The 24,489-nt window shown below is 38.4% G+C and overlaps 1 long non-coding RNA gene across 2 annotated transcripts in view; it reads left to right on the forward strand.

The window, feature by feature from the left end:
• Positions 1-24,489, forward strand: part of LOC146437808 (uncharacterized) — a 59,915-nt gene that overhangs the window by 15,790 nt on the left and 19,636 nt on the right. The window contains exon 3 of one of the 2 annotated variants that reach the window (XR_014851543.1): positions 21,290-21,436. This is a non-coding gene — a long non-coding RNA (uncharacterized LOC146437808). The remainder of the gene's footprint in view (positions 1-21,289; positions 21,437-24,489) is intronic. The other variant, XR_014851544.1, reaches the window with a different exon arrangement.

Genomic DNA, 24,489 nt, shown 5'->3' on the forward strand with positions numbered 1-24,489 from the left:
CCAGAAGAAAGCCAAGGCATGTGGGCTGTGTGCCTTTTTCCTGTCCCACTGGAGGAGCGAGCTGCCGGCTGTTGCTGTGCGTGTGGTGGGCGCTGAGTGCGGTGCGGAGCAGCTGGATGGGGGGCGAGCCCTCCTGCCTGCTGCCGTGCCGGAGGGCATTTCAAAGCACAGGCCTCTGCTGCCGAAAGAAATGGCCTCATTGCTTTAATTTTATACCCGCTGTAAAATCAATTCAGAATAATAATATCTAACCTATTATTGACACTTTATCCCGTGGGGAGTGGCCAGGTCTGACTGTTATAAGCAACCACTGATTTTGCCCAGGCCCTCAGGCCCTCCTGTTGTGACTGAGGCAAATGTTGCTAATAAACGCCTCCTTCAAAGTGACTTTTCCAGCTGAATCGGAGGGATTCCAGTCACCCATTTGATGGAACTTTAACCAGAAACGTGTTGGACAAATTAAATATGGGTTAGCCTCTTGCTCTGGACTATATCAAGAGCCTATAAATACAAAATGTTTGAGGCACAGAAGACCATGCTCTGTAATTAACTATTGTAACTCTCCTCACAAATCAAAAGCAGCCTGACCTGGGGAGTTCAGTGTGTCAAGACATGGGCACTGAAGGGGTTTGGAGAGGGAAGAAGAGGAAAGAGGAATAGGAGGGAAAAGTAAACAACATTTTGCATGCACATATATTACTTTTAGCTAATAGCAAGGGCCTTGAACTTCTCACCTTGTAATGGAAAAAACACAAACTTAAGTATTTTCATGTATGGACTCAGATTTGAGTCTGTATGTCATTTGTCCTACTGGGAGAAAAGATCTTTAGACTTATCTGCTTGGAAAATAATGATAAGCTGGAAAGGTTTTGCAAACTAGATGTAATGGTTTTACCTACCTTTGGGCTACTCCTGGAATAGTCAAAATTTAGTTTAAAATAGCTAATCAGTGGGCTGTTGGACAAGTTGAAAATTGGACAGCTGATATCAGCAAATATGACAGCAAAATAGCTGGTGGTTGACTCCCTTTACATATCTCAGTGTGGAAGGAAGGATTTTTTTAAGCAGACATCAGGTAGCTTTTTTTTTTGTGTCCCTAGTCTGGAGTTTGGTATTTCAAAACAGGGGCTGTCAAGCAATTAAGGAAAGAAAAAGGATTTGATGAACAGATACTAGCTTTCTATTTTAATATGGACCGAAATATAATTTTAATCCAAGTACAATGAAATATTTTTAAACATGTTTATTGAAGAACTTCTGTCTTAAATTCTGTCTCCACATTAATAGTAAATGTACTATAATTCTTCATCCCTCTCCTAGCCATCCATCTTCTGGCCAGCATTTGATGTTGTTGATCTTAAGTTAACCATAAGTAATGAGTTAGGACCATGTTTCTTGGACAACCTGTGGAAGGGCTGTTTTCAGTGATGTTCATGCTTATATATTTAATCTATGATAAATTTGAAAGAAGTGAGACTTAAGTTTTCGCGGTTATGCTGTGATACTGTTTGTGCAGAAAAAACTGTTTATCAAAGCTGGTACCTCTTATTTTTAAGTAGAAGTAGCTGACAAGTGCAAGTGAATCTGATGGGTAAGTGTAGTAGCCAGGAGAATAAGCAAATGCTCTTGTTCCATAAGAAAAAAAAAAGGTTTGTAATACTGCAGTTTTTTCATTTGGAAATACATCTAGCAGTGGTAAATGTAAAACCAAGATGATTTTGTCTAAGTTCTGTGGATTGGAAGCCAGGACTTCTGTGGAAAACACTCTGTTGTCTGGTTACTTCCGTTGTGGTTCTTATGTGTCTTTTGTTAGCATTGATAACATTGTGAATAGAGCTGGGAGAAAAAGCAGCTGAGGAAAGACAATTACTGTGGAGATTTCCTGAATCTGAATCTTTCTCAATCTTCCTGGAAAGAGACTGAGACTGTGACATGGATCAGGCATTGGACTGGTAGGGCTTGCAGGGCTTGGAGCAGTGAGGTGCTGTGTTCTTCCATCTGCCCTCTTTTCATCATAGGGTCACAGCTAATTAATCAGTGGTAATTTCCAGATGGCCTTCCAGATCAGCCTAAGGCAGTGCAAACTTCAGCAAGGAAGCATGACAGGTCTCTGCTATCAAAGTTTCTAATAAAAGAAACACAATATAGTGTTTTCTACTGTACTTAAAAGGCTAGAAAACTGGGAGCTATAGCATTGCTCAAACATGAGTACAAGTCTTCCAACAGTGATACCTGGCATGGAACTGTTTTCTGTGATGAGCATACTTTCATAAACAAGCTCTTCTAAAGCCGTTGTTACTTCATTTTCATAATAATGTTAGAAAACTTTCAATCCTAGAATTTTTCACGGAAACAAAATGTTTCTGAATATTTCTGAATGTTTCGTTGTGTTTTTCCCTAACTGTTCTATTTGATGCTACACATAAAAGGCATTAGTGCAAACAGTGGGGGGTTTTCCCTTGCAAAAGAATGGGATTATATGCTGGAATCACTAAACTTATCTTTATGCTGCCTTGTGTTGGAAAATACTTTATTTTCTATAGTCATGCAAAGAATCATAAGACACCCAATTCTGTGCGTCTCTTAGTGCAGGTGGAAAAAAAGGATTCTTTACAAGAAACTGTTCAACAATTCTTGTCTAAATAATGGTGCTAAATCCAGCTTTTATTAAACTCAGCACCATGGAAAATTTAGGTGAGATGTAGCTGGGGGTGTTTATTTTGAGTGTAAGGGTTTGTGAGAGTTTGTTTTTGAAAATTGGATATGGGGGATGCAAACTCCCACAGATATGAAATTGAGCAGAATGTTTGCACAAGCTCTTGCAAAGGAAAACTCCAACTCTGAACAGCTATGTTGCATAGTCTGAATATTTATGTGATTTTCCTATGCTTTGGGTTTTTTTTTTTTCCCATGCCATGACTGTTAGGGGCCTTCATTTGCTGCAGTTATGGGAAGACAGAAAGCTGGAGGGGTTCTGAAAAGTAGTGAGTGATAATAAGCATTTCTAGTTGAGTTTTATCTGGTTGGAACCCCGGAAGTCTTTTAAAAAGTCTTGATTTTCTACTGTATTTTTGGAATATGTTTTCTAAAATATCTGTTCATTTTGGAACTAAATAGCATGTTTCATTTGAGGAATAAAAGTTGGTTCCTTATGGTCTTGCAGCTGTCTGAGGAACTATTACAGATTATGAACTGTTTATGCATTTTGTGACAGCTGGCAAGACTGCTCCTCAAAACCAACAGTAATAACCAAATGCTGGTTTTTATAAATTGATGAGTTCACATATTTTACTGCTGTGCTGGCCTGTCTCTGTTATTACGTGCTGTCCACCACATTTGTTAGTAAGAACATAAGAATGAATTCATGGAGATCTAATATTTCTTTTGCATGCTAAAGAATATTAAAAAAGTGCACTTTCTTGGCAGATAATACTTAGCTGACATGAGTTTCGTCTTAAGGATGTACTCTTAATGCAGGCTATGCCTGAAATGATAAAGACCTAAATGTTTAAATGAATTAGCAAGAAATTAGTCCTGTGATAAAAATATTTTGCATTCTTCTGTAATTCTTCATAGATACCTAGTAATTTTTACATCCTTACTTAAAACAACTTCTGCACTTATTGATGTTACAAAAAAATGGAGTTGTCAGAATGTTGATAAGTAAATGGAAACATGTTTCTGTAAATTTTGGGATTATTCGTGATGTTATCTGGAGAGGACCTCCCACATGAGATCTGACTGTGGGCAAGTTGCTTATTTGTTCTGGGCAGCCATTTATGCATGAAATTCCAATTTCCTTTGGGTCAAAACCAAGTCTCAGCTTTGCTAAGTGTCAGATGCAAAGTAGAGTCTGTTTGTGCTTGTGGCTCTTCAAATCTCTTCTGCATCTTCAAAATTAATATAGGGTTGCAAGTGACGTGTTAGCTGATGTCATTTTGTAACTATCAGCACAGTGGGTTTTTTTTGGTGTTACACTGCTAGTGTAAATGTTATTCTGTCCAAAACCCTCAGTGGGGTTAAAAAAAAAAATTGCCACCAAAAAAATTGTACATTTTTCATAAATGTGCAGGAGTGTGCTACCACTGCTGCTGGAAATGACAGAGATTCCCTTGGACCTAAAGTGGGTGAACTTGGACGTAGAGTTATGTATTGACTGTTTCTTCTATGAGTGGAAAACAACAGAATTTGAATTTATCTCCCTGCTCTTTGTGCAGTAACTCTTAGGTCAGCTGAGGTAGGAAGATTATAGCTATAGAAGAGTGGAACATACTAGACAGTGATATTTTAATCTTGCTTGTCCTGAAAAATCAAAAGAAAATAATGTGATGAATACATACTCATCCAGGATAGTTAGTATGCATAACAGGAGAACATTAGTATTACTAATTTTGTTTTGGATACCAGGGTCCTGCTCTTCACATATAATTTCAGTTGCTATTTTCTCTTACAGATGGGCCATAAAGCTGTTCAGTACTCAATCCTTATACCTAGGAGTAACAAGAAAAAGAGATTTATTTTTCTGTACTGTACCATCCTGTTCCACTGAGTTCCAATACTTAAATATGGTGCTTCTTTATGGTGAAGAAGCACCATAAAGTGCACCATAAAGTAAATATGGTGAGCCAAGTCTTTGTTGGTGGCTGTTGCAGCTGCCTCATAACTCAGCATGACTGAAGCTCTATCCAGCGTTCCTGGCCTCTCTGATGAGTGTCCCTGCTCATTCCCTTTGACCCATCCAACTGCACTTGTCTGCTGGAGATCATGTCAGGTCTGGCTGCCCTGCCTCTGTCTTATCCCAATTTGTCTTCTACTTTCCTGTTTATTCCTTCAGCACATCACAAGCAGGTCCTCTCCAGTTCCCTTCTCCTTTTCTGCAGGGTTTCATGCCCCCAATTGCCTCCTCTTTTCCTTCTATGGCTTAGCTTTGGATAATCTCTCAACAAGGACATTCAGTGTCTCCTTTAGTCCAGACTGAAATCTGTCATTTTCCATGAGCATCTCTTCTTGAATGAGCCATCAGCTTGGCTCAGCAGCTCAGCTCCTCTCCTCTGCTGCAGCTGCCACATGAGCTGCTCTGCTGCTTCCACTGAACTAGAAATACGTGATTTCCCCACATATTTCCGAAGAAACACCTTGTACTTTTTTCTAAGTTGTCCTTCATGTTTAAAAAGTGCTCCCCATGAGCCATGAGGTCTACAGAAATATTGAATGCAAGTAGGGAGGTGATGTGCTAAAATAATTGATTGTACTGTTGATTAATTTTTTCTTTTTTTTAGTATTACGTATTTGTCCATATTTGGGGACACAGCTATGTTCTTCATATTTGTTTAGGAACTGGAGTTTCCTGAGTAATACAAATAATTATTAATAAGTAAAAAGTTTTAAAATACTGTTGTTGATTAAATGCAGTATATCACATAAATTGTAGAAAATGGAGACATTTGTTTTCATCCATGCAGGAATTTAGTACAATCTGAACTCTTTCTGTATTCCAGATGACTTTATGCTTTTACTTGTTAGCTCTCATTGGATACTCTGTGCTTTTCCTCCACGCTTGTACTGATATTCTCTGGGGGTTACAGTGAATTGCTTTTAGGTTCTTTACTAATGGCTTTCACTTGCCTTTCATAGTGTTTTAATACCGAGTGAGTGAGTCTACCTCTGTTTTTCCTTAAAATTCTTAAAGAAATGGCTGCCCTAGTCTTCTTGTTAAATTTCTATGCCAGTTGGACAATGAACTTTGCCAGATATTCCTAGCTGATTTATTGAATTGAAATCTCCCCATCCTCCAGGGCAGGCACTCTGATTTTTATGTATAATAATCTTATTTACATTGTTCTTTCTTATTTCTGGCCAAGGAATCCTCTTATTCTCCCAAATGGAGTACTTTGAGTGCTGGAGCAGAGTGTATGGTTTTTAGTTGGCTGGCCTTTTGGAGATCTAGGAGTTCCTAATCACAAGGGTTTCCTGCAGGATTAACAAACAACACATCTGTCCTTTGGACTCTTTTGACTCTGACCAAGAGCTGCTCTACTAAGCACATTTGATTTTCCTCAGTCTGCACAAGATTATTCCCACTGAAGTTTCTGTATCTTTCTCATCAACTTCATTTCAGCACAAATGGAACGTGAAAGGAAGTGAAACTTGGACTACATTTACATTAGCCTAATGGTGCAGTTTTTACAAGTGACATGACAAAGAACAGTATTCTTCAAGGAAGAAAGTTAAGTTTTGATCCAGAAACATGGGCTCTTGAAGTCAGTCACAGCACTGCTGTTTAAAAGAGAGGCTGAAACTGTAAGTGAATGAAGAAAGCATTTTACGAGTAAAACCAGTGTGGTGAGCTACTGGGTTCCTACTATGTAACCCTTAGCACAAGGGTTGTAGCTCAGCTTCTTTGCAGGCTTCAGCTGTCTTGAAATCCCCTTTGTCCCATCCTTTTTTGCATGTCCCAGAGCAGAAAACTCCACTTTGAATATACATGTTCCAATAAGAAGAGGCACCTGAATAGATGCCAGCAGGCAGTTCTGTAGTGACTGAGAGGGCATTTCAAGGCAAGGGTAAATCCCTAAATACCTTGTTTTCCTAAGCATCTGCTACTCAGCTAGCTGGACCTTTGGTCTGACCAGAGATGATTTTCTCATGTGTTGAACAGCAGTAGATAGTAGGAAGGCAGCAGGGATGAAACAATTAATCAGGCTTCCTGTCCTGAATTTTTGGCATTCCTTTTTATGGGTAATGGGAGCACTGTGAGACATAAATGATGGAGACATCATGCATGTGAGCACTCACAGGACTGTTAGCAACTGAAATGTTGTTAATATAATCCTGTAATGTAATGTCAGAAATTATACAAAAGATAGGGCTTCACATCATGGCCACAAAATGCTGTTCATCCATGTACACCTTGCTCAGCCTTCTACATAATTTGATCTTCTGACTTGGCTCTGAGAAATTTTAGACAAATCTTTTAATTCTTTTCAGTCTGCTTACTTCTAGCTTTTCAGCAAATGGCAAGTACTTCTATATATTTCCTTTGCAAAGCTGAACCAAAATTTACAACTTTTATGTGCTTTCAAAGCTGCTTCCCCCATAGATACACTCTTAAAGTCTCTCACATAACATAAGAAGTCATCTTTCTTTCTCATTAGATTGTCAGTTAAAGCAATGTAGGAGAACCAGACATATGGTGTCCTCACAAACTTACTAGAGGCAAGATGTGCCTAATCTCTATATTATCCATGATCTCTGAAAATTTGGTAGCAAAAATTCTCTAATGTGTCTACTAAGCAGGAGCAGGAGAGGCTACATTATGTAGAATGTAATGAAGAGGTCCTAAGCTTCAGCACTGAAAAAGACAGAAAACTCTGCTGGCAAATATTAAACAAAAAATTGAAAGTTTGGACCACAAAAACATTCACCAGCCTATTCTAGTCTTTCACTGTTTGCAGGGACCATTCTCCTTTTTACTGGTTGCAAGTTTATTGCTGTTTTATCACGAGGATTAGCATAATCATGCACTGAGCCCTAAATGTTATGAATAATAGCAGAAAGCTTATTTGCAACTGAAAACAGGCATTTTCAGCTAAGACTGAGGCTTTTTGGACTTATTCAGCAAACAGCAAGGGAAATCTTGCATTTCAGCAGTTCTAGCTCTGGATGCTTTTGGATGTAGAATATGAAGAGTGCACAGTGATTTATCAGATTGATACATAATATATAGTATAGGAATGTCTGTGTCAAAATAAAATACAATACAGCAATGTCTGCCTCAAATCAGTTTTTAGGGTGAAGCCAAGGATTATTCACAGCGCTGAGGTCACAGTTACAGTAATTCCAGTGTCACCCTGTGCAGAAATTCAGAAAATAGCTTATTGCGAGAGTGTACGTTAAAAGCCCATGTGGCAGTGTGTCTGATCAAATAAAAAGAGAGTATGAGCCTATGTTTCATGTTTTAGGGGTTTTATCTTATTGAGTGAACTTCTCATAACCTTTCAGGAGCAGTATCAGTCCTGTCCAGGTTTCAAGACCTGCTCTGTTTCTCCCCTTGTAAAGAAGAAGAGTAAAAAATGTGGTCTTTGGTCTTCATATTGCAATTCTCATCTCGACATCATCAATAATTTTATGGCAAGAGTTTTTAGGAGTCACTTGAGATATCATATACTGTTTGCTCTTTAGACAAATACTCTGACTTTACCAGTAAAATGATACTCTGGTGTTGTTTTATTGATCTTCTTCCTTGCATTTGGTTTGGTGGTGACCCTCTGTACTTTGTGTTTGAACATCTGGGGCAGTGTTTACGATGAAAGCCATAAATTTTGCTTTTTATTAGCTGCCCCTGGTTGTAAACAGATTCTCATCTGAAGATCTAACCTGCCTAGGTCAGACACATAAATATTTTGGCAAAATTTGCTATCTCACATTACTTCCAGTTTTCAATCCCCCTCCTCACCCCTATTTATATTGAATATTTGAGCCATTCCAAACTTCCATCCACTGGGCCTCACTGTAATTTGCTTACAGGTCATGGACTTCCCCTTTCCAGTTTTTTTCTGTTAATATTTGCCATGTTATCTGGAGCAGAACTTCCTGCATAAGGTGCTGCATTACCATAACTCCTGAATTCAACACCAAAGAATGTGGTTTTGTTCCTTAATGAATGGTGCAAATTTGGCATCCCAAATACTTCACATTCAATCAGGGCCAGTTCACTTCCAGCCTTGAGGAATATGGCATAACACTTTATCCAGGCAATTCTCCTACTGAGTTAGGAAATACTACGGACTTTTTATGGAAACGCAAATCAATGTTTATTGTGTTTCAGACCAACATGGGCAAGAACTGTAAATTCTTAAACCAATAACCAAAGAAATCACTTGTGTAATGCCTTGTACTGAGGACTGCTTGCTTGCTTTAGAGATTGAGTAACTTTTCTGCAGCCAACAATTCCCTTGTTTCTCATAGCCATTCTTATATGCCATTAATCTACTCTAATAGGAGGAAACCCAAATCCCTTTACTCCCTAAAAGCTGTTGGGCCAATATGTCGTCCCATCTGGCATTTTTCTTAGCAAGAATTCCCAAGGCAGTGCCATGCTAAAACTGATTGAAGGATGCAAGCGTAGTTCTTTCAAAGTACATATCAGTACCCTTCCTCTTTCATTGTCTTACTTTATATGTTGTGATAACATTGCTTTCAAATTTTAAATGTCTATGGCATATTTTTAAAATGTGCTTTTTACCTAGTCTTAAGTAGTAGAGAATGTCCTGAAAATTTATTGGAGGCCCGTAATTTACTTCATACCTGGCTGAGATTGCCAGATGGTTCAAAGTGAAACTTAAAACCATGAATAGAGAATTCTAATGTTTCCATTGGTGTTCCTAGTGAAGCCATGTAACACAAAGTGTACAATCAAAAAGATCGCATATGTCAAAAGTACTACGTTAGTAGCCCCATGTGCATTAATTCAGAGAAGAAGAATGTCTGAAATGCATTGTATCACTGCAGTCCCGCCTGAGAATAATTTCATTAATGAAAAAGAAATCACAGTTTTCTCAACTGTAATCCACTGAGGCTAATATGGGAAGTGTCAGTTGCACACCCCAGCAAAAAGGCCATTTTGTTGTCATGGCCAGGTGAAACCCAGAGACTGAAAAGTGATATGAAAACCTGGAGTCCAGGTTCTGATTTGTTGTGGCTGTGTATGGAGCCACTGACATGACTCCAGAGCTTACTGGTTTGCACTCACTGAGGAGCTGAGTTGGAATGGTTTTGGTGGTGATTGGGTTGGAATGAATAATTTTGCACCTCTGAACTGTAGACCTACAGAGAAAATGCAGGTTCAGCTTTTGAAATTTCAGTTGAAACTGAAATTTGAAACATTTCTGTGCCTGTGTTATTGTGTTCAATATTAAGAGTTTTGTAGCATGTGTCCTCAAGTGTGGCAGTCTAAGTGCTTGATATTTTCTTCTTCTCAAAACCCCAGTATCTGTTCAATGCTTTCTCCAGAGAAAAATCTCTAGAGGTGTGGTAAGATGTGATGCTTTAACTGTGATACTTTTTAAGTACATAATCTTGAGGATTTTGATAGGTTTGGTTTTAGTAGATTTGAGGATATTTCAGCACACTTTATGTGCTTTTGAAAGACACTGTGAGTTCAGATTTCTCTACAATTGTCTGAGGCAGAATTTCTGCTCACTGCATTTTTTCCAAATGCTGCTTTTAATTTTATTATCAGCTTCTTTTTTGCGTAAGATAAGTGAAATGTCTTTGGTCTGTTAGTCTAACCTTCAGCTTTGTACCCTTATAGATCCATCCCTATGCAACATAGTCATTCTTGTAGCCTCTTTGACCTGGTTTAGGTGTGACAAACTAGAAGAGGACACCTTGCTTTTCCTCTGGTCTGAGAGCATCTCTATTCTGGGGATTTGCACTGTGGAGCACAGACGAAGATTTCATCCTTCATCTATGCACAGTGATTCCTAACAATCCAGTGCTACTTCCTTGGCTGATTGGCTGAGCCTTATGTGCATTTTATGGGATATGGTCTATAAACCCCAAACACACCACTGATCAATATGAATTTTCTTTCCTTTTCCCCATTTTTCCATTGATTTCAAGAGCCTATGCAGTACATGTGGAACTTGTTCTCCCATATGACTAACAACCAGATTTTGAGTCAGGCTAATTTGAGTTTCAATTTTATTTTAGTCCATATAAAATGAGAATTATATTCAATTACCCAATGAAGTTATTATGATATAAAAATACAGGAGATCAGCAGTGTTCATTAAGCCAGTCCTGATGGGTGAACAGGCACTATTTTAAAATAATTTGTTTATTCTTTCCTGTAAAGCATTGTAATAACTTCTTGTTATTGTAATAACTTCATTGTAATAACTTCTATGAAGTCACATTTGTGCATGATGATTTATGTCCAACAATTTCCACGGGCAGATGTGTAGCTGTTTCTTTTCTGCTCTTTGGAGATTTGAAGTGTATTAACTTTATGAACTTCATGGGAAAATTATTGCTTTTTAGAGGGATTATTCAATTACCCACTTAAGGCAAGATGCAATAAATCTTACGTTACACTAAAGCCAAGCATTAATCAGCAGGCCCTGCAAGCATGACAGGTCTGTTCGTCCAAATGCCCAGCAGGCTTAAGACAGTATTCATTGTCTTCTTTTCATTCCCCAGAGGTACAGGTGATCAATTCCTATTATTCTGCGTCAGGTTTTACTCACCAACCTCTGTCTTCATCTTCGGAATTTGCTGTAACCCCTAGTTGTCCTTATGCATTTTGATTGAAGTTTAAATTCTGTTTCCCTGTCAAGTGAGGTCAGTACATACATACAGACAGAGGCAAAATGTTTTCCCCATAACTCCTATACTTATACAATGTTTAGGAGTAATTTTCAGTATTTTAAAAAAAATATATGTTTAGTACAAATGTTCTCTGTTTGAATAGCTGGCTATCACTAGTGGCAAAAAATTATGCAACTCTCCTTTGGTGCTTCTCAGTAACCTTAAAATCCAGATAAAAAGTTTTCATTTTCTTTACATGGAAATATTTTAAGCATAAACATTAATCACAAAATACATTTCCATATAATTTACGGCTTCCTTGTTAATGCATGGAGAATATTTTCTATCTAGAAAGGGAAAATGACACATTTAGGAAGGCAAGAATAAGAAAACTGTTTTCTAAGCTAAGCCTTTGTGTAAGGTTTTATTTTTGCATTCACATTTTAATGTATTTTGCACAGCTAAGAACATTCCTGGAAGTTAGACTGAAACAGCTCGTTCCTCCTCAGTGTCTGTGTGGTGAAGAATTGCTTGCAAAGTCTGTGCAAACAGCTTTTTGTTTATTTGGACTGGTTATCTTACAGACTGGAAAGATCCTATTACATTATATCATTGCACTCTGATGAATGTCAACAGTAATGAGAAGCTAAGAAAATATTTTTCGGGGATGTAAACTAAAGCTGTCTTGCTGATGAAAAAATAGAAATATTCTCACTGCAAGAAGAAATTGGGGTGTATTTCCTTGATTAATGTGTCCTTTCTTGCTGTTGTGGTGCAGGCACTTTCATTCCCTGTTCAGTAGGTGGTGCCAGAGTCAAAGTAACCTCTCCTGCCTCTAAAAGGCACTATCTGTGTTTGCCGCTGGCGTTAAAATGTGATTTCAAAATACTATATAAATGCCGATAGAGTGTGTAGATATGCAAGAAAAAGGTTTTGTGTTAGAAAGGTCTGTTGGTGAATTTCAAGGTACCTGGTATCATCTTTAAATGGATGAGAGAAGCTAAACTTAGAAAGCCAAGAGCTGTGATGTCACAATCTAGGAATAAGCTGGTCCTGAATTTGCTTTACTTGATATCTGCAGATTTTACGTGGGAGAAACAAAAGGAAATAATTTTTTTTTTTAAATAAAACTGATTGTGAAACAAACCAATACATGCTCCAGCTCACTCTGTGTTAGTGTGTGAAGATCCCAACTGGAATGCAGGTCTGGATGCATTACTACAGATGGAACAGTTCTTAGTGAGCTAAGAGCAAGTTTCAAATTGATTCTCTTTGACAGCTACATTAAGACAAAAGGCTTCTTTTTCTAAACTATAAAACTATATTTGCGGGTGAGATCAAATAACTGCCTAGGATTTTTCTTACATGAGAAGGTCATTACTAATTTTGTGGAGGACTGTAAATGTTTTCAGCATTCATTTGCTTGCAGGTTTTTCTCAGAGGGAATCAGGGTGCTGGCTTAGTCAGCTGCGTGCTGTGCTTTTGATTGCTGATTGTTTATTTGTATAACCTTGGTTCATGTGTAAGGCTGCAAATTTCTGCTTTCCAATATTTGGGTTAATGTGATATAGGACGAGCAGATAAACACCTTCAAGCTTGCAGCATCTTCAGTCCTGCTCACGCATCCTGGCGGCACATCTGTGCTGCCAAGTATCTTTCAGTGTCATAGCCACATGGCCAGTGATATTTGCTTGACAGGATCTCATCTGTCATCTCTGTGGTAAAGATAATTTCAGAGACTCCAAAATGTTGCTGCATGCTGCCTTCAGGATAGGACAAAGGGATTTATGGATTGCTGGGTATAGTCCAGTTTTTATATAGGACAGATGACATTCTTTAGTTGTTCACTTTGAAATGCAATTGAGTGACTGGCCTGATTTATTATACACTGTGATGGACATTGCGGCCTGGGAGCTGACTGACAAAATGTGTGACTCTGTCGCTGTTGAGCCGCTAGCAGAGAAGAAACCTGGATTCTCAGCGTGGCATAGAAAAGAGAGCTTTATTATTTTGAATCCAACCTATATAGACTTTTCAGAGGTCACCCAGATTGGTCAGTCAGAAACCTCCCCCTAGGCCTGATTGGCCAGGCCTGAACTGTCCAAATCTCGAGACACTGTTTTAATAACATCCAAACTTTATCTTTGTTTATAAAACACAGAAGAAAGTTCTCATGGGAAAGACCTGTGCTAGCCACATGACTCAGGTGGCATTCTGTCAGCAGTCAGCTTAGGTCCACCATCTTCAGCATAACCTGGCTTGTCTAGATTTTACTGCCTGCCCACCGCAATGGGATTCAGATTCAGACACGATTGTATGTGGTGTGTATCTGACTCCCACTAAAGGATTTTTCAAATAGCCAGTCAGGAGCTTCCTCCTGACTTCACAGCTGTTTGATCCAGGGAATTGAAGTTGTGTGCATTACTCCATATAGTCCCTGCTTGTCCAAATAAGGACTTAAAGAGTTGTATATAACTACAAAGTTTTTTGCTATCCTTCTAACCAGACTCTGGGACAATTCATGCATCCCTCCAGGCTGGTATGTGGCTGCCTAGGAAAAAAAATTAACGCTCTTTGGCAGTTACATAATATGACTTAGTTAGTGACAGGTAGAACCATTTTGGTGCAAAAAAATTGTGGTTTTGACTGATTAGAGCAGCACATCTTTTAAACATTCCTGCAGTTTAGTGGAGCTTGAAAGGGAGGGTATGCTTTAATAATAATTACTTTTTTTGTACAGCTTCCTGCCTTTAAATAACTCTGTACCTCACAATCAGACATAGTAACAAGGGGAGGAAAGTGATTAATCCGAGACGGTTTATGAACTAAGCAGCAGATCCTGGACTAGAACTCCCTCTCCCAAATCCCCTTGAGTTATCCACCAAACAGTTAAGAGTCACTGCATTGGCCATAGCCAGGTAGATTTAAAAGAATTTATGAACAGAATAACCATGTGATATTGGATATGAACCCATTAGACCATTTCCATGTTTGGAGGGATTTGGTTTCAGCACTCCGTGTAATTTCTTCACATCTCTCCATTCAGGCTGCTCTTCCATTCTCTGCAGACCAACCACAGAGAGGGAAGTAAAATGCCTCCTGCATACATGTAAAGAATTGCGCAAAGTAAGACAAAGATAATTTTAAAAATCAGACAAATATTTATATACTAGCAGGATCCAGGGTCAATGACACTCCAGTTCATCCAGAAAGGAAATCTCTCCACATTGCAGTAATAGTGAGGTAGTATGGCTACTCAAACCACTGAATTCAGTGATGGATTAGCACAATCACTTCCTGAGAGTCCAGAAAGCCTCTAATTGCAAAGGACCACCCAGCTCACTGGCTGCAGTCTCTCCAATCACAGGGAATATTTCTGACATCCTCAAACAAAATTTAAACTGTAGTGAAAGATCAACAGCTAAACCTGTGATATCTTAGAGGTCTAGCAGGGAACAGAGCAACCCAGATGACTGTGCTCATTTCATCTCATGGCTTGTGACTGATTATTTTCTTTAAGGTTTTCTGAATGAGATGGGTTGGGCTAGATAAAAGTGACTGAAGAGTTATAACCACCTAAAACCCCTTTGGTCTCCAAGGCTTGGAAGCTCATGGCTGCAATACTGTGATGGAAAATATTTGTGGGCTGGTTAAATCTGTGGCTATTGTAAGTGCAGATAAAAGATATTTAATAATATGTTCCCACTGCATGAAAGCATGTGGAGTCCTCTCTGTAGCCAGTGGAGGTAACTCAGTGCAATGGGGTGGGAAAGAGGGTGTCACTGCATATAATTCAATTGTCACAGAGTGCCTGGGGTCATTTCAGCAGACAGTGTGTACAGCTTCGAGATCTGAAAGGGCTTTTGGTGATGTGAAACATGCAGTTGCTAAATGCTGGAATTGATTTGTTTGTTGGAAGTTCAGAATAAAGAGGATAACTTTAAAAGGGGTGTTAATTCCTTGGCCGGGGACAGTTGCCATCTCACCAGAGGCACATGTGTGTAGGATTAGCTCTTCTCCTAGGCCCTTGAAGCTGATCTGTAAAGAAATATTTTGAAACAGGGAGGATCTGTGCTGACCCTCCCATATGGGGGCTAAGACTGGGCAGTGGCCATGTGGGTGGCAGAGTGGAAGTTTCCATGAAGAATGTGTGTGAGCTTCTCTAATAATTTCCATTTTAGTGGTTCCAGTTGCAGAAGGTTGGTTCCCTGGCAAGGGCAGTGCCCCATCTCTGCTCCTTTTCTTGTTTCATGTTTATGGGCCCTTGTTTTGGGTACCTAAAAATAACAGCCCTTCTTAATTCAATGTGACTTCCAGTGTGCAAGATGCCAATGTTGTGATCAAGTGTCACGGCCATGTCTGTTCCCTTGGACAGGGAACTGGGATTTATGGCAGTGTCAGAGATGATACTGTAGCACAATCCCAACATCAACACAGTCGACTGGGATGATAATCCATGTAGGAAGTGATGGGAACAGGTTGGTAGTGCTGACAAAGGAAGAGAAGCCATGGTTTCATGAGTGCACATCCCTGCTTGGAAACCCAACATTCTTTAGCCATTGTTACGAAATCCTCCTGGTGCAGCGCTGCTTTGAAAGATGCAATCTGCAGATGCTCAATGTGGGCTCAATTTTCCCCACATCACTATAAAGTTAGAGATTAAGTATTTCCATTTGGTATTATCCATGCTGAAAATTAAAAAAAAAAAAAAAAAGCATTAAGGCATTAATAACCTCATATAAGATTTTGGGTTTTTTTAAAAAAAATTTGTTTTCCTTCATCCAATCCAGGCTTTCATCTCCTTAAGTGTACATGTGGACATGGTCAAACTTGCTCTGACTAGCTTGGAAGCTATTTAAATATTGCAAGTGTGACACTGTGACCACACGTGTTCTATTAACACTTGCCGTAGGAGAGTTGTGTGTGTGTGTGTGTGTGTGTGTGTGTGTGTGTGTGTGTGTAAAATCAGATGCATATGTGAGGTGAAAATGGATGCAGTTGGAAGAGGCTGAAAAGAAATAAGGGGGACAGAAATAACAAAGTAATATTTTGTGTGTATGTAATGAAATACATAATATAGGTTTAGTTATCTAGACTATCTTCTAGTCCATCATTTCTCAATACATCAGAAAATAGCTCCAATTCTACTTGAAAAATAACTGAATTGCTTTTTTAGTAGAAATACTGCAATGAATGCTTTTAATTTACAGGTGGCAAAATGATGGTGAGAGACTGAAAAACATAAATATCAGTTCTTGAAACTATCAAAACTGTGCAAAGGTCAAAAGATTTTTCCTTTTTTGTTGCAATAGAAATGTAAACCAACTTTCAGTGTAAACCAAGAGAAAGTTAACTGACTTCCCCTAAATTTTCAAGTATAGATACTGTTTCTGTCTCCTTTTGTCCATCTATTTAAACATACACACACTTCATGCAGCAGTGATAGATGTAGGAAGAAATATTTCAAATATCAGATGACCTCTTCCTTATGTTGTGGGACACTTCCATACTTTTAAATTTTGATGGTCATGTCTGTCTGATGGGGTTTTGTTTAATTATTCAGCTCAATGCCTCTGAGGCTCCTTCATACTCTTACAAACCCCCATTTCCCACAATTTTTGCAACTTGGCTTTTGAATGGATTTTGCGGGTTCTGGTACTATACTCACTTTGACATGCAAGTCTAAGGTATCCTTCTGTAGACTGCTGCAATCAAAAAATAGCCACCATATTTTCCTGAAAAGTAAGCTTTTTCTTTTTCCTCTTTTTTCTTTTTTTTCTTTTTTATTTTAGGCTTTCCAAATAAGGAATTTTAGGAAAAAGGGAGAACATGCATAGAAAGGGCTTCCAGGCAAAGATGAGGGTATGACTAAAAATGTCTTTCATTTTTTCTTTTCACTCTGAAATCCAGCATGAGGTGAGGGCAGTGACTGTGATAATAGAGGCAAATGATAAATGAAAGAAGGGACACTTCAACATAATCTAGATAACAGGAAAATTTTAAATGGACAATTTAACATGAGAGTCGGTATGGAATTATTTTTCATTAAACAATCAAAGCTTGTGATAATGCAAATGAAATCCATTTTTAGCTGCAGGAAATTTTGAGAATTTCAGAGGAATAGAAAATATGAGAATAATGATATCATGATGGTGATTCACAGTAATTATAGAAAAGCATAATTGCACAACACAAGCACTAATCAAAGCTCGGAAGAGTACTTTGGCATTCATTAGGATTTCAGAGCTATTAGCATTTACCTTTGTCATTGGGCACCACACAACAAGCGTTATTAATTTCATGTCAATCCAAAGAATAATTTCCCTGATCAAATATCAGATCATAATAACAACCCACAAAGACTGACTTATCTGACGTGGATTTTTGTCAAGTATTTAAATGAGAGAGCTTTACTGGGGACTGCTTTGGAGGTAGAAATGTTGCCCTTGAACTTAGGCGATCTCTGAATTAGGTTTGTGAGCTGTCCTCTATGTATACAAATTCCATCAATGTATTGACATCTGCTGGTCTAAAAGAGCTTCAGAGTCCTGCCCATGCTTCCTTTCTTGATATCTTACAGGAAATTTTCTGAGCTTCATCCATCTGTGTGTCTGTGTTGTTAGCCATATTGTTACTGAACTATGCACATATTTTGTGCTGCTGTGGTACATAATTCATCAGGTGTGCTCCCTGGAACTTCTAACCTGATGTACAGCTAGTCCTGCATTATTCTCTGTGGAGAATTCGTGTCATTTGCTTGTTGGTCTTTTATTTTTGCTTCTGCTGACCAGCTATGCTTTTTTTCTGCATCTGCCCTGAATGCCCAATGTGAGGAAAAGAACATTTTGCAGTTTATACCAGACAGGGATGGAGGTGAAGGGAACATATGAGCAAATCAAAGTTAAATTTAAGGAAGAAGTAGAATGTGGAATATTCTCTTAGGTTCAGTGGAAGAAAAGATGTGTTTTGTGCAAAAAAAGAAACAAACAAAACCATGTCCCTAACCATGAAACAGGACACTCTGGGCATTCTTCATTCTGTTTCTAACCCTCTTTATGCATCATTAAAAAAAAAAAAGTGTTCTTTTGCTGACGTTTCCAGACTTTAAAAAGTTCTATGCCATATGTATAGCTCTTGAAGGGAAGGGTTGTCTATAGAAGATAGTGGCTGGTAAAGAAAAGAATACTTCAATTTGTTATTCCATTAAGCAAGATACAACTTATCCACGTGCAGGTGGGTCATGCCCCAGCTTTGCAAATATAAGTTTTGACATAGCTGTCAGGGTTTAATAAATCCATGCGAGACGGGTACGACATAACACCAATGTGATGCAGAAAGTCGTCCCACTTTATTCTTCAGCTGTGCTTCTTTTAAAGCTTTTTCCTTTCCGTACACGTGACACAGAACTCTACATGTGACTTGTACATGTACCATGCAATATAATTGCAACAAAATAATTGGTTATAGGTGATAAACAAAAGCTAAGCAAGCACTATATGATTGGTATATGCAGATTACTAATATGGGCAATATTTCCTATATTCCTTGGCCAGCAAGGAATTCCCTACTTTGGGCAATATTTCCTGTTTTCTTTGGTCAACAAGCTGTCTACTTTTGGGCAAGATCCGGTTTTCTCTGGCCAGCTGCTAGCTTTCTTGCAGCATCAACAAAATGCTTCCTCTTATCTATCTTCAAAGACTTTCATAGGTCTGTTAAGACAGACCAGCCTGTTAAGACAAACTAGAACCTGACACATAGCTTTTCCTTTCCTCAGCTTACTCACTGCTTTTCTCTGGCTTGTGGCAGGATTGTTTCTCTGTTAGTAACTTATTTTTTAACACACCATTCTGACACCTTGACAGTTCATGTGCTAAATCAAACTTTACAGTTACTGGCAGGCAGTTATTAGATGTATTGCACTTAATTAACTTTGCACCCAATTACAAGCAGTGCTGGCCGATTACAAAGGGCATAAATATATTAGTGCCCTAGCTGTCACATCATGAAAATGGCTGTTGGAACAAGTCAAGCAAAAACAATTACCACATTGTGTGCATGGTGAAATGAAGCAGAGTGCAGGAAGAGAGATGAACTGGGGTACTGTTTGGAGGAATTTCGTTTTGCATGGCACATTTCAGGTGACCCAGATGATCAAAAAAATATGAGAAAATATTTCCTTTAATTTGTGTAAGCACTTCATACGTGTGAAGATAGAACAAAAGTTGCTTAGTGAGAGCTGACTTAAGTTTTGTTGGACACCTACCTTGTGTATCTTTAAATAAAGTATGAGGATTCCAGTGTTAAGGAAGAAAAGCTGTCTAACATGAGATAAATGCTAAAAATTATAAGCAAGACTTGTGATTCAGAATGACACAGTGCAACTATTACTTATACAGTAGTTGCCAAAATGAGAAGGAAAGCAGATTTTGGTCTCATCTGTAGAGGAATATGTTGTAAAGAGCAAATGTTAGCACTCAGCTGGCATTCTGTAGAAATCTGTCTTGTGTTAGCACAGGAAAAAAAATCTCTGCTGGAAAAGTAAGCAAGGCATTCAGAGCAATATTTAAAATTTTGTCAGTGGCTTTGTAAACAAGAGTCTATATGAGAGATGTTTCCTCCTGTATCAAGTTTCCATTCCAACCACCACATGTTCTCTTTTGCAGAGGAAAATAGAGCATGTTATACAGGTGGCTTAACTTACTGTTGTTATGCATACAGCCATGGAGGAATGTTGCCTTCATTTCACAAGAATCATGGAGAAGGACAAGAGCTGAGAACTGTTAAATATGATAATTTTTTTCATTCCTTTTTCTGCTTTGTAGCAGAATAATCTCTGAATTAGTGTTTTGCAACAAAACTAAACATGTTTTCCCTTTCAGCAAAACTTAATTAGTCATCAGTGTGTAGACAAAGCAACATAAGCCCAGTCACAGGAATTTGATTGTCAACAGACTGTACTATCTGCTTTGTACAAGGTATTTAATACTTTGTGCTGAGGTCACACAAGCCAGTTTTATATACAATGGCCAAAAAAGGTCACTAGAACTTGACTTTGCTTGAGGCAAGTGGAAAGAAACAGAGTGAGTCACAACATGGGGCTAAATGAGTGGCTGTAGGGCTTGTACGCTGTTGTTATTTACAAGCTCTGAATAAAGAATGCTGTGAGGATGTATATAAATCTTTCCCAGCCCTGAACAGCCATTCATTGTTGTTCACTTCTAAATAGGCTGGCTCTGTTGTTTCTGATAACTCATGGAAAAGCAGTAGTAGGTGGCCTTTAACAGAAGTTTTGGATGCCCTTGCAATTGCACTTGCATGAAAAGTAAGTGGATTCCTTTGTGTGCCACAGCATAAAGTAGAAAGTGGGGAGATTATTTGTTTTCAAATACAGCATTACATCACTGCTGAAAACATTGCTCAGTTGATTAAGATCTTGGGTGGCCAGCAATTTTTACCTTGTATAAAATTAGAGACATTGCTGTAGGGAAATTAAACCTATGGAGGAAAGTGTCCTCATGGAAAGGTCGGGGGGAGGAAAGAACTGTCATTTAAGTAGCTTGTGCCAGAGCCACTCCTTACTAATAGTGAGGAACTTGGCCCAGGAGAGAAAATAAATCAGTCAGAGGCTTATGTAGAGCTCTGTGATTTTAGTTTCCAAGGGCAAAATACAAGTTTTTTCACTGTAGGGTACAAGGGATTAATGTGAAATAATGAGGACTTGGCTCTTCCAACACACAAAGCGAGTTATGTCCAGCACAAAGTTAAAATGTTACTTGCTTAATTGAATGCATTAGAACTACCAAATACTCCACAAATAATGTTTAAAAAACCTTAACATCATTGAGTCCACCTGTAAACCTAACACTGCCCCTTGCAGAATATTTCACTAGCCACCATGGAGTTCTTGGCTTTTCCACATTTATTGTGTTTGTACTAAGACAGAAAACTGAGCTGATGGTTTGTTCCTATTATTCTGTAGAGGAAATGTTTCTCAGTTATGACTTCTGAAGACTTACAGCCTTCCTGGGCTCCCAAGATCCAAAGATGCCATCTTATATGTCTTTTATTCTTTCTTGGAAGGATCTAAAGGAAAACTGGAAACTGCAGATACATGAAGAATTGACAGGTATGTAAAAGCCCTCAGTTAGACATTCTATCTGAGTCTGTTTTGTTCCTAAAGCTGCACACTAGTTTGACTTTTACACTCTGTTGTAATGACTCTTTCCATTTGAGTGCATCATACTGTAGGAAGCTAATTGACTTTGACTCCTCTGCTTCTGTTCTCAGTGGGTGATGCCAGTTGTAATTCTGTTATTGATTGTTTAGAGCAATTAGCAGAAAACAAATTTTTCCAAAGAACAGGTAATTTGGTTTTGTTGCTCTCCACCATTAAAGCTACAATTTGCTATCTAAAAAACAATTTGTTATCTGGGAAAAAAATTAAAAGGAAACACATTCCATCTGTTTATTAGCTGAAGAGAGACAGGTTACCTCATCATTAATGTCATTGGTAATTAGCGCTCTTGTGCTGCCACCATCTGCACCAGGGGCTGGCAATCTGTCAGCAGTTTCAAATGCCTGGGCTGATTGTGCTTGTCTGTGCTGAACAATGGGCAGGCCGTATGGGATCTCCAAATTTGTAAACAGTAGTTGGCTAATGTAATTTAACTAGACAGTTTTGTTATATCTGTGACTGCTACCCTGGAAGGACACGAGACTTTAAACCTCCAGGGCAATTCCCAGTCATTGGGTCACCAGCAGCAGGCTCCGAATGCCACTCTCAATTAATCAGGTGTCTGATGTCACAACTGGTTTGTGTTTCCATCTGGGACAAGGTTTGGGGAGGCAGTGTGGTCAGAGTGGCAAGACCTGCACTCACATTCCATCAGCATCACAGCCCTCCATGATAACCAGCAGATAAACCCTGACATTGGATAGGCTTCTTAGTTGTTGTTGGGTATGTAATGTCTTGTTCTGCTCCAGGCTGAAAACAATGAACTCTACTTTATACCATGTGAAATCTCTTCAAATAATAATTAAAAAAAACAGCCAAGGAAAAGGGAAATAATTCTGTAATATTTAGGCACTAGTCTTAGTGCTTTACTGACTTTTGATTCTGTTTTTACTCTGTTTGATTTTGTGGTTTTATTGTGAAGAGAAAAAGTTCTGAAAATTCTCACTGCTTGATAAAATTGCCCATGAAGGTCAGAAAATCTTGAGATCCCATATGCAGTGATTTGAAGACTTATGTAAGAATGGCCATGCTTAAGTTCACATCATCGTTACTATAAAATAAGTGATTATACATGTAGGTGGTTACATGGTTATTTGTTTAGTAGTTTCTCAGTGGTGCTCTTCTATTCCATGCATTCAGTCATGTGGATGATAGATACAAGTACAGGTGGAAGTTAAATGCTTTCTTTGGCACATGCTTTTGAAGCGCAGATTGAGGTGTATTCATTCAGGTGTTATGGAAATTATTATTACGGAATCTACTAAAAGCGCTTATGGCTAAAACCTGGACATTTTCATCTTGAGGGCCAGTGGAACACAAAGCTGTTAAAAGTGCAAGTTTCCACTGGCATTGTAGAAAAAGCAATTCCATAGTTGTAAGGTGGAGTACAATTTGCAAGGTACTGCCAGATATTTGCTTGTGATGCACAAAGCCCAAGTACATTCAGGGAGTAGTCTCTTTTTCTGATGTGAAAACATGGATTTGCCTTTGGAAACTCTGGATCTCAGTCAAAGGTGAAAGGAATCAGGAATTTCAGTCACTATAATGCATTTGTAAGGATCTGGTGTTGGCAAGAAGTGCAGCTGGATTAGTTGTTGGTGTCTTAGAAATGGTCAGAAATAGGTCATTGGAGGCAATAGCAAAACAGGAAGAGTTATGAAGGATACTATGAAAGCTGTAGTGTCTCAGTATTAGGTCCTTCTTGCAGAAAAGGTTCTGTATCTATATAAATGCCTATATAGATATATATAATTTGGAAGGTGAATATAAGGAAGGAGATGAGTCACAGACTGCTTCTATTTTCTTTTTCATTGTATTATTTTTCTGAATTGTTTATTTGCAAAAGGTGGTTTGCACTTGTGTACTGATCCAAAGCATCTTGAATCTAAATATTCTTTTGTGTTTCAGTAGTTTTTAGGCCCAGGCATCTTTTCCAGTGCTTTTTGCCTAAATTTATGACACGAAAATCTTTAAAGAACTTGCTGCCTTCCGATGCTATAAGAAATCATCTCTCCTAAGGAGCATAACACTAATGACAAACATTTCATGAAAAGGCTAGGTGTTTGGTATCCAATAGGAATAGCAACCTGGTTTATAAGAATCTTTTGTTCTTCCATTTGCTTTTGTGCCATTTCAGTAGTTTTTTTGTGTGGTGGGCCAAGTTGCATATTATAGAATATAATTTTAAAGATATGTGCGTGTTTAGCCTGAGGTGTTGGTCAGTCAATACAGAAAACAAAGTCATTTTAGCTTTAGGATTAGAGAAGGAAAATGAGGTTTTAGTTGCAGTATAGGTGTGTTCTAGAGTACAATTGTAAACTCTCAGTCACTTTTCATACCTAAAGCGGAAAAACATCACAGATACTAAAGTTAAATATGATGCCAATACTATAAATCCACTGTAAGGATTTATTGTATCACTGAGGTCTTTAAAATGTTAACATTCCTTGGCTTCACTTAGGAGCATTAACTAGTTCCAGGTGAGTCACCTCAGACAACAAAGCCCACTGTTGGTAGACATCTATCATGCAGGGCATGAGGTAACAACTCTCAGGGGGCATGTGTGGATGTGAGAATATTTTGTTACAGTGTGGTGACCATTATTCCTTTATTTCTCATTAGTTTATACTGCACTCTATTATAGGAAAATTAATTTCTGTTAACTTCTACAGTCAGGTAATATATACATATCACTTAATGAACATAATATACCTTAAAATATTAAAATACAGCCTTTCTGCCTCCCAGCAGACTGTCAGACCTGGTGGTATAAATTCATATGTAATGCTGCACAGCTAACAAATTCCTTTTAGCCAAGAGAACTGAAAGCAGCTCCCAGAGGCAGGGCTGGAGTCTTCTGCTGGAGTCTTCTGCTGGAGTCTTCTGCTGGAGGCTCCTGAAATCAATAGGAAAACTTATATAATGACTTCATTAATTGCTAAAAT

Source organism: Lichenostomus cassidix, chromosome 4 (assembly GCF_008360975.1).
Source record: "Lichenostomus cassidix isolate B80296 chromosome 4, HeHo_3.0, whole genome shotgun sequence".
Taxonomy (NCBI): Eukaryota; Metazoa; Chordata; class Aves; order Passeriformes; family Meliphagidae; genus Lichenostomus; species Lichenostomus cassidix.